This window comes from Pleurodeles waltl, chromosome 3_1, assembly GCF_031143425.1.
Source record: "Pleurodeles waltl isolate 20211129_DDA chromosome 3_1, aPleWal1.hap1.20221129, whole genome shotgun sequence".
Lineage (NCBI taxonomy): Eukaryota > Metazoa > Chordata > Amphibia > Caudata > Salamandridae > Pleurodeles > Pleurodeles waltl.
Window position 1 is genome coordinate 1,871,164,083 of NC_090440.1, and position 11,853 is coordinate 1,871,175,935.

An 11,853-nucleotide genomic window follows, 5' to 3' on the forward strand; every position below is an offset into this window, starting at 1 on the left:
TTTATTGAGGTGTGACTTAATTTACACCAAATGGATCACCCACTTGGTGGGACAGATGTGATTAAATGAGGCACCAATTCACTGTGGGATCTTCTTTTATACACCAGCCCACTTACCCAACCACACATAAAAGTGATCCATATATTTTAGATGTAGAAGAACAACATCATTCTGGCATTGTGTTGCATAAATGCTCAACCTTGTCCATACCCGACTTAGAGTACACTTTTCCTGAATTGAGGATTTTGTAACTTCAGTTTTTATTACATTTCAAGCTCCCCATTGCTCAGAATAATTTACTAACGCTAGTTTTTGTTATAATATTTGGTATTCATTGCTGTGTCATGGTGGTAGTAGTCTGGTCTCAGTCTTTCTAAATCTATGATATAAATGTATAAACCACTAACTCTGTGTTTTTCTTTCAATTTAGTTGTCTGTGATGGATAATCCTTTTGGTTAATCCTACAGCTGGAGCTCACCTAGGTGGGAATAGGACCTCACTTATGATACCTTCCCTGTTAGCGCACTATCACCAACATTAAGAAGGCACTATGGGAAACCTTAAAATAAGATTTTAGAAGATTGAGAGTGGTAGCGGCCATCACTTTATCTATTCAGGTAAGAAAACTAAGGAGTGAAGTGAACTGGTTTAGTTAGTAAGTAACTAATGTCTACTGCAGATAAGTGCTTGTTTATCTAGGATGCTGTGAGAAATATAGGGAATGGCAGCATATCCCCCTACCAGTCAATATCACTACAGAGGGTAGTAGGACAAGGGTATAGCTAACTATAATTAACTGGTATACCATTCATTCATTCATTAGCTTTATTTCGGTAAATATAAATACCATAAAAGCACATCACATTTGACAATTTCATAGTTAAAAAAAAACAAAAAAACAACAGACTGCATAAAAGACAGTTTCGGTCGTAAAAGATTTAAGAAAGTGTTTAGACATAAGCATTTCCCTACTGGAAATTCACACCTTATTATAGATTTACGTAAACATACATAGTAGGTATTAAAAATCTGATACAGACCTGGCCAAACATATCAGATAAAATAAAACATTTCTGTTTAAAAGTGTAAAAGTATCTAAACAAAACAAATAAAAAAGGAGGAGAGGAGATGCATCTAGGCAATGTAAAATAGTAAGTGCATACAAAAATAGGTTCATCAATGACTGCTCCCCACATCCGTTGTTAACTTTTCCTCAATTTTTTTAAGCGTATTCAGTCTAATGTGCCAGATTGAATCTAGATATTTTGCCAGGCAGCAAGCCACTAAAACAGATGAGTCAGATTTAAAAATTCTCAGAGCCAGTGAACAGTTTTTAAAACCCATTTTCCTGCATAGAGGAATAATCCAGCGGACTCTTTGTTTGTGGTATGAGGGGCATTGAAAAAGGATGTGGGTTATAGATTCTTCTCTGGCACAGCCCATCGGACACATCTTAGAAGTGCAACTAGAGTTAGACCATTTATATGTAAGGGTACGCAGAGGAAGAGAGCCTACCCTAAATCTAATATATAATGCACGTGCATACGGGGAAGAAACTATGTCCATATATTGTACAAATTCATAGTGGGTTTTGAATTGTAGGAAGTTGCCCGTCATGGAAGATGGCGAGACAGCAGACAATTGTAAAAGTTGGACATAGAGCCAAAATGCATCCTTTAATATCTGTGTTGCATTTTTTGGGATAGATAGCGGGTCCTTCCAATAAGACCCCAAGCCAAGTAGTGAAAAGGTCCGTGCTACGTATACACACCACTTAATTTTTGGACTGGTGTTGTTGGCCATCACATTAGCTAGCCCACATCTATAGGGGGTGAGAGAATCTAATGACCAGAAGCAAATCCAATATAACAAGGGCCTAAGTGCGACGATCTGGCTAATGGGGGGCAGGTTTAAATCCATTTGTATTGGGAGCATTGGGGTGCTGGAAGGAACTCTTAGCAACGACCTTAAAAAGGAGTTTTCCACCTTTGTCAGATCATCTAAGCTACAGTGGCCCCACAGTTCGGCTCCATAAATGGCCCCCCCTCTTGCTTGTAATTTGTAGATTTCAACAGCGGGCGTCATGGCAAAGCTAGGAGATCTAGCTGCGAATATTATAATGCCACTCGCTCGCTGTTTCAATCGAAGGGTGGCCTTCTGGATATGACAGTGCCACTTATGCGAGTCTTCTAATTTCAAGCCTAGGTAGTCAAAGTCGCTGACTCTTTCCAGCGTAGCACCCTCTAGATAGATAGGTCGTCGCATCCTGCCTTTTTTGTCCCCAAACACCATACACTTGGTTTTTGATTGATTAATTTCAAGGCCATGGTCATTGCAAAAATCCATGAACCTCGAAAGCAGAGTTGAGAGACCTGTGGCTGTTTGGGATATCAGCAGGGTGTCATCGGCAAATAGGAGGCAGGGAATCTTCTGCCCTCCTAGTTTGGGGGCATCGTTGGAACACTCCATAAGATAAGGGATACATGCGTTTATGAAAAGGAGGAATAAAATAGGGGCAAGCACGCAGCCTTGTCTTACACCACGAGCGGTAAAAAAAATTTCAGTCAATTCGCCTTGGCAGCCCCATCTGATTCTTCCATAATTGCCAGTATAAAGATCTCTGATAATGTTTAAATTAGAGCAAGGGACTCCTATTTTGGACAAGACTTCCCACAGTTTGTGGCAGGGTACTAGATCAAAGGCCGATTTTAGGTCAACGAATGCTACATATTGATGACCTAAGTCTACATCGACAACTTTCCATTTAATAGAAATAAAGCGGAATATCTGATCTATTGTGCTAGTTTTTTCTCTGAAACCCGCTTGGAGGTGATTTAGGATTTGGTTTTCTACTATCCATTTATTCAGCCTGCTCAACAACTGATGGCAGAATATTTCTTGAAGGTTGTCGAGGAGGCTGATAGGTCTGTAATTTCCCGGGATGTTCCTCTCTCCTTTCTTGTGTATGGGCACAATAATTGCCTCTTTCCATGAATCAGGATAAATTCTGGTAGTCAAAATGGCATTGGAGAGCCTATTGATATATGGACCCCAGATGTTCTGGTCCACTTTAAACATGTCGGAAGGAATCCCATCCGACCCAGGGGCCTTTGCTGCTTTCTGAGCAGTGATGGCCAGCACAGTTTCGTTCAATGAAAAGGGAGGCAAGGAGGGCATGGGCTCACCCAGAGTTGTTGACTCCCCCAGGGTTGGAATATCACTGGCCGGTGGAAGGCCATACAGTTCCTTGAAATGAGAGAGCCAGGTGTCAGGACAAATATGAGACTCCAGATAAGGTGCTCGGTTCTGATCGCTGCAAGAAACCAGAAGCCAGAACCGTTTGGAGTCGTGGACTGTAGCTGCCTCAAGTAAATTGCTCCAGAGCCCCTCTTCATACTCAAGTTTGCTTTTGTTACATGTAGAGGCATAATGACGTCTAGCATTAATAATACCTGGTATACACTTTAAGAAGCAACTTTAAAAAACAGGCTGCACGAAAAGGCATCCGTGCAAAGTTAAAGTAAAACTCAAAACAACTTCTTCAGGCATGAAGTATAATAGACATTTTTCCCTTTACCCAACAAAAACAACAAACAACAAAAGTACATAACACCCTTTCCATCCACTACAGGCCCACCCCTCTCCCCAAACAATATCACCCCAACCAATGTCCAAAAGTAAATGTTCAAGGAAAAGTCCAAAAGTAATTGCCCTGCCCAATGCCCACCCTCTCCACTCCCAACAAACTCCCTCTCACCAAAACAAAAAATAAAAAAGGGCTCAAAAGAGGACATTCTCCATGAGTGTCCACAGTTATTGTAGCTGAGCCTCGAGACGTGCCATCCGTCAGTCTAAGTGCACCAGCTCACGCAGCGTGCGGCAATGTAACAGGCAGCCTGAGGAGGGGCAGCAGTGGTGGTAATGGAGCAGGTGGCTGCCAGTAGTGCTGGCGCTGATGTGCCCTGAAGGATGGAGGCTCAGGTGGCTGGAGGAACTGGGGGTGCATGTGCCTCACATTCCTTTTCCTCCAGCAATTGATACTCTACCTGAGTGTCCTCCCATATATGCTGAAACAGCTGGGCTGCTATCTCCTGCAGTGTCAGTGGTGGCGGTGGACCTGCAGGAGCAACTATATCGAGGAAAACAATAAAAAAGACAAATTGTAAACCATGCTTTGTGCAAACAATTGTTTACAATAATATAGTAGCACAGTAGCAGTACATTGCTGGCACCCTAGGGCCATTGGATTATTTATGTGATGATTAGGAGAGTTACAGGGACATGATTTTACCTATGCATGCCAAACATAAAATCATTGACTGGCTGAAAGGAACTAAGGCATCATAACACAAGATTTAAAAAAAACAGAGTGAATTGTTTTTTCTTGTCAAGGATTTCCTAAAGAAACAAACGGATACTTTATGTGGAAAAATAAAACTAAATTAACTCTCATTTATGTATAAGGCATCATTCACTATAGAGTACAGGTATTCTTATTGTGCTAAATTAATGGAGGCATGCTAGGTAGCACATCAGGTACTACTTTGCTACGCTCTGCAGTCTGCAGCTGTCACAGCTGAAATGGACAATTATCCTATTTTAATTCCAATGGTCATGATCTTCTACAAATGCCTTTCAATTCTACCTTAAATAAAAAGAGGCACATGAGTAATATGTCACACATGTTTTGCATGACATGCAGATGATGGATACTGTGTCTGCTGTAAGTAGACAGTGGGAAAAACAATGCACTGCAAAACTGGTAAAGGAACAGGATATATCGATTTTTTTTAGACATGTTTGTCACAGAGTATCACATCCGCAAAAACATGAAATCAGACACTTAATTCCACTTTACTCAATCCTAGCCTCCCCCTCCAACACAAATTATTTTCAACAAACATATTTCATTAGCAGTAAGGAAAGGAAACTTAACTTACTCTACTCCAGGGTAATTTAGCGGAATTAGTCTGGGTAGGTAGAGGTTTTGCTATAGAAATCTGGGGTGTCACTGATCATCATCATATGCCTAAGCTTTGGCTTAGTCAGCCGCTGTAGTTGACAAAAGTCAAAAGGGAAAATATTGAACAGGTGTGAATCCATTATGAAAGCCATTAAAAATATGAACCACTTGGCCATAAAAATATGGCACATGCCAGGAATGGGTTTTTCATTGTTTTTGGTAGGCTGGGACAGAACTTTGGAAAGAATAAAGGAGAGAACTACTAAGAGGTCACTGATATGCCACTGGGAGGGAAGGGGAACACACTTTGGGCCTCATTATGACTCTGACGTTCTTAAGACTGCCAGGGCTGCCACTTCTTCTCCACTCAAGGTACCACTTCTCCTCCACTGGTGGCCCTAATTACAAGTCCCTTCTCCAGTGGTGATTACATGGTGGTAGCCCCACCATATAAAGGCTGGAGGAGACGGATTGCAGAGGGCCCCTCACTAGGTTTCGGTTAACAGTATCTTCTCTTCAATTGCAAATATCACTTTGGGCATTTTGTTCGTTGACAATGTTCGAAAAACCAGGTAGGCAAGCAAAAACTTAACAAAGGGGCAAAGCTATGATGACTGAGTCATTTGACACTGCCATTTGTACTAACCTTGCAACACAGAATGCGCTACTGGCACCAAGTAGCATGAATGGGCAGTTGAGCAAAATTCCACCCGTTCAAGGAGTTAGGCAGATTTTTGCAGAGTTTTTTAAGGAGCTCCACGTAACTATGCAGAACACAACTCTGCGAGTTCCACCCAGACCTCAAAATAACTCAGAAGAGGATCAAATATCAGTTCACTCATCTCTGTGTTTACTAATGCAGACACATTCATTCACATCCACATTGCAACAGTCCACACTTTCCAGAAATAAGGTTCAATTGGTAAACTAAATCACAACCATACTTTGATGTATCCATGCTTTGCCTTTGTTGGGTTTAGTGAAACTATTTTCAGTAAATGTCCACTGTTTTTTTTTATTAAAATAAGTTCAAACAAATGTATATAATGTTCCAAATCCATTGTTCAATAATATATTGTCATGGGTAAGGAAGGAGGGATGATGAAATGTAGGGCCTAATATGGTTTCAACAAGTATGTTCTAGGAAGGGAACAACCCTCTCTGAGCAGGTTTTAGGCAGTTTCTAAAAGGAAGATGCCAAGTGTTTGACATTGGTAGCCATTTTGTCACACTGTCACTGCTAAAGGACACATGCACAGAACCTATTTACAAATCCTTTCATTCACAATGAAGAGTGTGGCATCCACAAATTCTATTCCTTTGAAAAAGGCAGTTCAGGCCACCAAGGAAGTTCTAAGAGCATCAAGGAGATAGCCAATGATTGGCAGTGGCTCCACCCTGGTGTCTGTGTAGGTCAGGAGATTCAAGATTCAAGATGGTGTCATTAGTTGTAGTGTCTTCAGTTGTTATGCCAGGCTTGCTTTCGGTCACCTCCCCAGGAGGTGGAGGACTGGTGGACTTCCAGAACCAGCAACAGGTCCCCTAGGAGGAAAATTGATGAGGGTCAGGGTGAGCAAAACTACAAAGAGGAAATGGTCTTCATTGGGGGGTGCACATCTGGGAATGAGGGGCGGACTAGGCCCCTGATTCAAGGGACCACAGTTTTTATAACATGAGTAAGGTGAGCTTAACAGCACCAAAGAAAGAAGGAGGAGGGCCACAGTGGTGGACCCCCAAGCACAGGGGAACGCCCATGGTGGGACAGGAAAGCACATGCACAACATAGAGAGAGTAGACCAAAATGGAGATGGAGACAGGACAGGCAGAAACATCCAAGACCCTAGAGGAGGTTGATGCCATGAAAAACCCTCAATGAGGTGTGCAAAATACTCCCAAAGCAGAGACAAAGGCCTGGGTGTGGGGAGGTGCTTCAGTTCCTCTGGCAGGATGACTATTTGGGTAGTGCCCAGGAACTTAATTAACTTCCCAACCAAATGTAGATATCAGATGACACCTGAACAGGCCTATTACTTTGTTCCGCCAGTCAGTCAGGTTCCAGTCCTAATAGAAGACTCCCCCCCTCCATAGTTTGAAGTGAACACAGGGGATGTTTTTCTCATTTCCCTGAGCACACCTCAAGGGTAGGCATAAAGGCTCTGATTAAGTGGAGGAGGATTTAACCATCTGGGAAGAGGTAGACAGGGGCATTGTGGGATGATTGTTTACAGTACAGTACACAGGAAATGTGACAATAGTGGGTTGGGTAAGCCCCAGTTACTTTATATCGCTCTTTAGGAAGGAGCCAGAAGTCATACCACTCACCAGTTGGTAGAAGGCATATATATGGCATCCCCTGACCCATGTTCACTTTTCCTAACACAACTGGAAATGTAGAAGATCAGAAGAGGGCCAAACATGCTTTCTGTGACCTGAGAGACCTGAACAACTGGACCTGCTTGCTCTTGTACGCAAAACATATAAGTGGATTCCAAGGGTCATAAGAATGAAATCCTGTCCAAGCTACAGGGAAACAACAAAACCCCTTTTCTTCCACTGCTTGCTGACCAGTTCCAACTGGACCTGCCCTGGACACTGGTGGTGGCCTCTGCTGTAGTGAGTCGTGACCCCTGAGTGCTTTTCCTGCGGTCCTGAAATCCTTGGCTGTCTGGCTGAATTTATCCTATAACCCTGAAAACTTGAGACTTAGAATATTTTTGGCTTCACAGAACTCCAGAGGATTAGGACAAACCCTCCAAACAGATCTGATCAAAGCGCAGTGTCATGAGCCTGAAGATTCAAGTGCCTCTTGCTAAGTATCCAGCCTCGTGGAGCTCTCATCAGCTACAGCCTTCAGCATTTTCTAGCTGAAACAATCCAAGCTCCTAAAAATGACTTAAGTGATTAAGCATGAATGAACAAATCTTGACTCAGTGTAAGCTGTGAGGGACCTTCGTTAGGCACCCAATCCGAAATTCTCCTAGTCCGAGCTTTCCTGCCAAAAAACAATGGCTTCACTGCAATCTTATCTTACAACTAATAGACCTTGTGGAGTGCTCCTCAGTTACAAGCTGCTGTCTTACCTGGCTGAAGATTTTGGACTTCCATTTTTGAAACTACGTCCCAAGATAAAACTGCGGACCAGGTTGAAACTGGTTGCAGTAGCCAACCTGCATTCTATTGCGTTTGACAGCAAGTCATGCCTAAGTCCCTGTCTACCACGCTCAGCTGACCACGGTCTCTCTTAATGCTTTTTTGGTGCTATTTTTATTTATTTATTTTATTTTTTTGTGACATTTTACTTACCATGGAGTTGACTTCAGGTTAATTTAGTGACTTTAGTGCTTTACCTTGACAAGGGTTGTAATTATTACTTGAGGCAGGTGAACACTCCCCTTAAATAATACCTCATTTTCTTACAGCTATGAAGTGCTGAGCATCAGGTGTGAATATGAAGGTGGGCAGAGTGGCAAAAGAAGAGAGAAGAGGGGGAGCAGGAATGGAAGAATTATGAAGAGTAAGACAGTGGTGCTTTCTCATCTGACAGATTAGAGATAAATTGGTGGGAATGGTAGGAAATACTTTGGCGAACAAGGTGAATCAGAGACAGAGCAAGGGAGCAATCAAGGTGGTGTAATGCAGGTGAGGAAGGACAACGTAGCCTAGGGCAGCATAGATGGGGTGATGGGAGTGCATGGTGATGAGTGGCAGTCACGAAGTGCAGTGTGGCAAGGACAGTAAGTAGGAGGTACAAAAGGACAGGCTAAAACATAGGATACAAACAAACAGAAGACATGGACAGATGGGCCAGCCACTTCTTTGGGAACCACTTGCTGACAAGCATAAGAGACAAGATCTGGACTAGTGAGTATGTAGGCACACTAAAACTGCTGTAGTGGGAGCCACAGAGCAAAAAGGCATCCAAAGCTAAAGAAGTGGAAATGGCTAGGCATTCCAGAGTACCCACCAATACTGACACATGGACAGGGGTTTTCATCATCTGTGACAGCATATGTTACAAGACACACCCAGAAAACATTGTGGTATTGTTCAGTAATATGAACATTATTAGGCCGGTGGAAATACATTTTGTTGGGCCACACTAGCCTAGGTACAATGAGGATCTTAGCGCCAAGAGGGAGCTTGACACAAAAAAAAATTGGTGGGAGTTTGGTAATGAGTAGTGGTTGTATTATATTGTGTTTCTCAGAACATTTCTGGATCTGAATGACTACATATGAAGAAGAAGGACCTGCTGGAAGAAAGAAGAATTATAATTCTGCTGAAAGAAGAAGAGTCACTCAAGGACTAAAACATGCCTGACTCTGGACTACTGCTGACACCTAGGGACTGGAACTGCTCTCCAATGGTCAAGTGATTGGCCTCCTATCTGCTTACTTCATGGACACAAAATGTAGAAGAACATTTAACATCAAGATGGTCTACCTCACCACAGTGGATTCAGCCCAGCAGGAGACCTGGCCAGAAAGAGAATGGGAGCCAGATTTACAAGCCCTTGCGTATATCTGTGTGGTTTAGTAAATTCAACGTAACACAAGATAGTGCATTAGGCTCCCTTACATTACCTTGCAGCAGGGAGTCAGCAGGGAGTTGTTCTATGGTTGGAGTGTGGGGGGTCCCACCTAACCACCCATAGAGTTTGGCACATTCCCAGATTTACAAAGAGTTGCATACCTGGGAATGCATCAAAATGGTACACCTCTCAGACAGACGAGCAGCGTGCAATCTATCCAACTTCTATACCGACCTCAGCATCTACAGAATTCAGCTCTGTTCCAAGATGAGCATTTGGCACCACAAAGAACAGCTTTGTTGGGAGCTCAACAATACTGCACCTTGCTTTGAGGGACGCCCTTGGGTTTCATCTCTGGAAATTGCCATGCTGAAGTATTTTGACTTCCATTTCAGGGACTATGCCATGAGTTCAAGTTAGCAAAACATTAGAATGGTGGGGTCATGAATGAGTTAGTAAGACATAAAATCCTGTGATTGTATTAAGCTTGTGATAAGAAGATATGCATTATTCAAGGTGTACCTTTACTAACTTACAACGTTCTATGAATAAAAATGTAATGGTGTTCGTGCGAAAGATGATTCAGAAATAGATTGTCTTTGTCTGCTCGCACTAAATCTTAGAGCATTCCTCCACATCATTCTCCCTCTCTCGCTCTCTTCTTTCTCTTCTCTCTGGACTCAAGAGTTTGACTGATGCTTGGCTGACATCCACGATCACTGGAGCCATGGAGTCCTGGGAGTTCGGTGGATGTTGTGAAGCACTGTAATACGACAAAAAGGTTATTCATGTGATAGTCACTAAACATACTGTGTAATAAGAATATTCAAAAGCAATACATCAGTTAATCATCAAGGTATTTCATTCAATCCAGGTTAGCAAAATATTAATTCAGTCAAACTGAATATTTCGTTATGCATCTCATACACAATATGACAATAAAAACAATGGGGGTCATTCCAACATTGGCAGTAAAAAGCGCATACCGCTGTCAGAAGACCGCCAACACACCGCCGTAGCCGCGGTAAACCGCCACGGTCATTCTGACCCACAACACGCAATCCGCCAAAATACAGACACCCACAAAAGTCCACCACACCAAAGGTCAGCGAGAAACTGGCGATAACCAAACCGACACCGTCACGCCAACTGAAATACGCCCACACTTTCACGACCCACGAATCCACGCGGCGGTCTTTCAAACGCGGTATTCCATTGGTGGTACACACCGCCGCGCTCACAATACACACACATCTACAAAACACAGCCACATTGGACAATTCGAAATACACACACCTGATACACATACAAACACCACTCCCACACACCCAACACAATATAAAACACACACCCACATCACCCACAAACCCCCACTCCTAGAGAATCGAGACCACGCACAGAGAAATAAAGAACCGAGCACCCAGACGCGCATATTACCATCACCCAGCAATATTTCCACGCACTTCACACAACACACCAATACACATCACCACACTTAGCACCACACAATCCACCCCACACATCACCTACACAACCCCATGGCACCGCGAAGACACCCCAGGTTTTCTGAGGATGAACTCAGGGTCATGGTGGAGGAAATCGTACGGGTAGAGCCACAGCTCTTCGGTACACAGGTGCAGCAGACGTCCATTGCCAGGAAGATGGAGCTATGGCAAAGAATAGTCGACAGGGTCAACGCTGTGGGACAGCACCCAAGAAATAGGGATGACATCAGGAAGCGGTGGAACGACCTACGGGGGAAGGTGCGTTCAACGGTATCCAGGCACAACATCGCGGTTCAGCGGACTGGCGGCGGACCCCCACCACCTCCCCCAGAATTTACAACATGGGAGGAGCAGGTATTGGCGATCCTGCATCCTGAGGGCCTCGGCGGAGTATCTGGAGGAATGGACTCTGGTAAGTCTCATCTTCACTACTTCATCCCCCACACCCCACCAGCATGCCAACTCATACCCCCACCCACACCCTCACCCCCATCACTCCTACTCCTTGCAAATGTCTCACCATCACAACCCACCCATCCCAACAACAAGCCCTGCATACGACCACAAAGCATGGACACCCATCACCAAAGCATGCCCACTGTACATACCCATCCCCCCCAAACCACTGTCACTAAAGCCCCCACACAGGAATGCAAGCACTGGGGTACACGGGCACCCACCCATTGCACACCATGCCACACACAGGTGCAATAATCATGCCTTTATACCCCTGCAGGACCCGAACGCCACGTCACCGCGCAGGAGGGTCCACAAATGTCCAGATGACCAGCCCGGCCCATCGGGGACCTCGGGACATTCGGTTCCCCTCAGACAGCCACAGGCCACAGCAGAC